Raw genomic sequence first — 6000 nt, forward strand, 5'->3', positions numbered from 1 at the left:
TTTACATTATGGTATTGGTACTTTTACTCAATAGTACTCAAAGAGTACTTCTTCTACCACTGACTAAATGGGAAAACTGAATGTATGGATTGGCACTTGTTGCTGGGTGCTGATATGATATTACCCTCATTTATTCAAATCAATTTTTCTTCTTTTTGTTTCATCTGAGCATTGTGTTGTTTTACATGTTTGTACTCATCCTACGGGCCTTTTCTACAGCTTGTAAATGAAAGCAGACCAGTAATGATTGTAATAATAATTTAATTTAAAAATTCATGCTTTATGCATTTTTCGATGAATCCCCTCTTCTGCTTGTATAGCTGTACAAAGATGCTATAGGAGGCTGATTTGCTCTGAGTTCCGCAGCCCAACCAACTTACGACAATGTTGTAGTCAGCTGAAAACCTTCAATCACCAATTTTGGTGTTTTTCAAGTTTTAGGTGCTTCTTTATGTTCTCAAAGTAAATTCCCCAGTCTCCAAAAACCATCATCATGATCATCATCATCAAGTGAACACATGGCAGTTTTTATTAGTTGCTGAAAAGGTGACTTTTCAGAGATACAATATTGTCATACAACAACAGGAATCTGACTTTTCATTTGTAGTTTACCATTCCTTTAAACACAAAATAATCTGTCAGCACAGTAGTCTAGTCCTCTTTTCTCATAATGTGATTTGTATTCACTTAAGATGTTTAATATTTTCCTCACATTATAATTATCTTTTGTCTAAAGATACTGTTTTAAATTCTTGTGTCATGTTCGAATAGTAAATATTAATGTGCTGGCTCTATGTTTGTCTGTAAAGTGTGCTGTACAGTACCGTCGTTGAGCAGTAAGGTCTGACCATTAGGGGCGCCACTTGACAAACTCTGGTGCTGAGAACCACTCTCTTACATGAACAAAAAGATGACATAAGCATTTACCTGTGGAATTTGTTATGTGTTCCTGATATATTGTGCTATGTAATACTATTGATGTTTACTGTGATATGTTATTCATAGATGCTTACAGAAGAACAGAATTTCATGCATTAAGATAGACCTGTCAGTGGGAAAGTGGTAGACAGACTGAGGCCACTCTGAAGCTATGTGTGTGTGTGTGTGTGTGTGTGTGTGTGTGTGTGTGTGTGTGTTTCTTGCTAATGTACTATTTACCCAAGTCAAGTTTTAAGTTTCACATTTGAATCCTCTTGGTCACAAGCAGCTTCTAAAGAACTCAAGCCTCTGAAGATGATATACTGTGTAATTGTGAAATAGAAATTTTGGACAGGAGGCCAATAAGAGCTCACCTCTACCATTTTCTCAAAAAAACAAGTTTTGAATTTACTCATTTGAAATGTAGCCTAAACAACCACACTCTTCAGGTGCTCAGTGACATGGTGGTACCTCTTGGGTTTCTGTCTCAGTAACTCAGGATGCCCTTCCATAAAACCTGTCTTTGCATGTTTAATAATTGGAACTCCTTAAACACAACACTCAAAATGGATCATAAATGAGATCAATATGTGCTGAAACATTTTTCAAAAGAGGGATCAGATATATAGTCAAGGGTGATGCTATGATAGTTTATTGTCTTACATGTCAAAATCTAGTTTTAAGACTTTTTTGGTTTATTTTGTGGACATGTGGTGCATATCCCTGAATACAGTTCTGTTTAATTAAATTACTACAAATTAAACACATGGGGACAGGGAGTAGAAGCACTCCCATGAACTGCTGTGTGGACTGTTCTTATGGGAATTCTTATGGGAACATACAAAATGCACAGGAGGTGGGAGATGGGGGGTCCAACTGCAATAGGATGCCCTATAGGATAATCTGTATTATTCCTTGCAATTTTATGTTGTTTTTGCTTTCTTGTTGAGCTATGTGACTTTGTATAAAGGTCTATTTAGGGATGGGTGCTAACCAGCTTTGGCTATAAATGCAGTGTTGAGCTCATACCTAGTACTTAAAATTAGTATAAACTGTATAAATGTACTCTATTTAGGGATGGGTGCTTCAAAATCTTACAGCTTACAGAAGTAAGGGCTCCTGTAAAATCCAGAATAGAATTTAAAATCCTTCTTCTCACCTACAAAGCTCTGGTGGAAGATGTTTTCAGATCATACCAGAATAGAACACTGCGCTCCCAGGATGTAATAAGACTGTATAAATGTATCAAGCTCTCTCCTGTGGAATCAGGTTTTGGGTTCAGAGTAGACACCATCTCCACATTTATTCTTAAGACTTTCCTCTTTGATAAAGCTTATAGTTAGGGCTGGCTCAGGTGAGTCCTGAACCATCCCTTAGTTATGCTGCTAAAGGCCTAGACTGCTGGGAGACTTCCCATGATGCACCTCTCTCCTTCTCTCCCTCTCCATCTGTATGCATTTTATCCCATTACTGCATGTTACTAACTCGACATCTTCTCTCCCCCGTAGTTTTGTGCTTTCTCATTTCTCTCCTCTCTCCTTCTGTCGCTTTCAGAAGGTATTTCTGCCTCCAGAGCTGCAGAGTCTGGATCTGTGATTGTGGGCTGCTGCCTGCTGCTCCCCCGTGTTCCAGCTCGACAACTGTTACTACAATTATTATTAGTCTTATTATCTATCATTATCATTACTATTATTATTGTATTAAGATTAATATTACTACTACCATTACATTATTATTATTTTTAAATTCTAGGTGGAATTTGCATTGTGCTACTGTATGCTCTCTCTCTCTGATGGCTGCCCACCCTGTCTGGTTCTGTCCAAGGTTTCTGCCTCTTAAAGGAAGTTTTTTCTTGCCACTGTCGCCAAGTGCTTGCTCATGGTGGGATTTGTTGGGTCTCTGTAAATAATATTATAAAGAGTACAGGCTAGACCTGCTCTATAGGAAAAGTGCAATGAGAACTTCTTTTATGAATTGGCGCTTATATAAATACAATTTTATTGAAATACTCATTATGCAGGATGGCGCCTGCCCCAGTTTTTATTATATTTGTGGATCATTACTATTGATGGATTAACATGTGCAGAGCTTTAATGTTGTAGTTGGTCGAGATGGAGCTAATTTTAACAGTTTTATCTACAGTTGTTTGACACACTAGAATGTAGTATAAAGTATTGTATGCAGGGAGAGGGGATGACATGCAGCAAAGGGCCTGGGCCAGACTCGAAAGCAGGGGTAAGGACTCATCCTTGATACCAGGTGAGCTAACAGGGCCCCCCATAAGGGCATTGTTTATTAATGTATAGTATTTATCAACAATTAGAACTTCTCCCATGAAGACATTTTATATCATTAATGTGTCTTGCTATATTGTCATTTGTTGTTTATACAGTAGCCTCCACTTATGAGTGTCCACAGGAGGGGTTATAGTTGTTAACAAATAGGCTACATTAATAAACACTTACATCTGCTTACAGCTACATTATAGTGTGTTATAAAACGGTTATCAAATGTTTATACTGCTTATAAATGCTAAATAGGCAGGGTTAAAGTAGAATGTTGCCAAATGATCATATGTTTTGTATGGAAAATCGTAATCTGACAAAAAAGTAGTAGCTATAGCTGTCAAATAAATTTAATGCAGTAAAAAGTACAATATTTCCCTCTGAAACGTAGTAGAGTAGGCGTATAAAGTAGCATAAAGTAGTAGCATGAAAATAAAGTACCACAGAACTATTACTGTCTACCAATGATGGCATCTAGTTGTTCCTCTAAAATATACATTCAATAAATAAAAAGTAAAGCCAGTGTGTATGAGTTTGCTCACTTTAAATTATTTTTTATGTGCATATAAACAGTCACATTTTTTGAAAAACTCCATGCTGTCCAGTGGGGTCCCAGACCCCTTCAAACTGAGGACATCCAAACCTGCCAAACAGAAAGCCATGAGTTGCTGTTTCCGAGGTCTTCCATTGCATTCAGACTCGGGAAAAGAGCATCACCTCCTACACACTTCTCTTCCTGCTGCAGGTACTTGTGCTGTTCTTGTTGTCTTCTCTTTTACTAATACTGTCATTGCTGTTGACTTCCATATAATACAGAGGAATGTGAGTGTAGGAGTGGGCCTATTCTGTACAACAGGATGGTCACACCGACACACACTTTCTGCATCCCTGTCCACCTCACACTTTCTCTATCACACACTTTTCTTCATTTCTTCACACTCTCACACGGCCTTTGTTCTCCTCCAGTTTTCTTGTTGTCCTCTTCCTCTATGGTTTCTGCCTTGCTGGCTGTTTTACTGACAGACTCCAGCTGGATGTGATGGTTGGGATAGAGGCGAGATCCTCAGTGTGTAGGCTGGCCTTTAGAGTTCATCTGTATGGGGAAAGCCCACACAACACTCCCACACACCTTCCCCACACACCCAGGAGGGATTCCAGACTCCACAAAGGGCACGTCCTTGTTAAACGTATTCATTTGTTAAATGCATCATATTAGTTGTTTTTTTTAGGAGGAAGAGAGATAAGAAATGCTGTTATTCTTAGCCTGAATCTAGCATCAGCTGACATTTGTGCCAGATAAGGTTGGTGGTGATATTCTATATTTGTTTTATTGTCAGTAAATCCCATGGAAAGACCAAAACCAACAATACTTCTCGACTTCTGTACTCTGTCTGTGGCACACACCAAAAAATAAACATTTTGGGCTGATTCTAATACTTTTGGACCTAGTATTTTCCCACCAGAATTCAATATTTTTTTCACCAGATTTTTATTCCTGGCTGCATGGAGCAGTCTTAGAAAAAGCATTTAGACCTTCATGTTGGAAAACAAAATTGTAATTTTACAGGTCCTTAATTTCCTAATAATTTCCTAGAAGGTTTTCTGGAAAGAACTATGTAATCTGGCACTAATTACAGGGAAAATGGAGACTATTATTTTAGTTAGAGGTTAGTTAATTGTGTTGAGATTATAAGCAGTTGTTGATTTTCAGACAAAGTTTTTTTTAAAACTACTCCATTCACATAAAACTTGCAGTTAATATAATTCAACAATTCATTATAAAAAATCCAAATAAGGCTACAGCTACGACCTAGTTCTTAATAAATACATACATAAAAGGATCACAAAAATATGCTTTAATTTCTTAAAAAGGCTCTGTAGTTTCCTCAAACAGCTGCTCGCTGTAGTTTTTATAACTAACAGGAGGAAACAGAGCATCTGTTGGGGACTACTTTCAGCGGCGGATGAATCCACGTTTGGTGTGTTCTCAATAGTTTCTGGACAACAATGGAGCTCCATGGAACTGAGGAAGAAGATACATCAGGCTGTGACACACACACAACACTTGTTGGTAGATACATTCACTGCAGGTTTGGGTCTGCACGTGGGATTTGTTGACAGTAAGAGAAATATAGAACACCACCAGACTTATTCTTTAAAATCTTTCAATTGAAAATGTTTTGATGCAATTAAAAATAATAATATGCTTTTTTTTACTCCTATTAAGAGATAATAAATACAGGCACTTTCCTCTTGTGTTCATGTTTCAGTGTGTCTGGCTAACGTTTAGAAACACTAATGTGAACAAAAGACTTTTAGTTATGTCTCATTATGTGCATTGCCGTGGACATGGGCATGGCAGCGAAGTCCCAACTGATTTGCTCCCACTGTGAATGTGAAAGGACATGGAGCTATTTTTGTGAATTAAAGCTAATCATGGGTCAGTACTCACCTATTACATTATTATAGACAAGATGCTATTTGATAAAAACCCTCTTGACACCACAGCTTTATATTTATTTACCTCCTCTGTGTTCCCCTCTGCCAGCCACTGACTGACTACCTGCTATAGCAGAAAACTACAGGCATGGACATTATTGCTGCTGTGTCGTCATTCCTGTCTTGTCCTGTCAAAGAGACAAAGACACCCTGAGAGGGACGATACGATGTCTCTGTGTGACGAAACACTGACAGCATCTTCCTGCATTTAGAAATGTAGAGTACCATCGGACATCTCCTGAGAAAAACAGCGGCACATGATTTCACAAACATTAATAAAAATAAATAATAATAAAAG

The sequence above is a fragment of the Siniperca chuatsi genome, linkage group LG20, assembly GCF_020085105.1.
Source record: "Siniperca chuatsi isolate FFG_IHB_CAS linkage group LG20, ASM2008510v1, whole genome shotgun sequence".
NCBI classification, from domain to species: Eukaryota; Metazoa; Chordata; class Actinopteri; order Centrarchiformes; family Sinipercidae; genus Siniperca; species Siniperca chuatsi.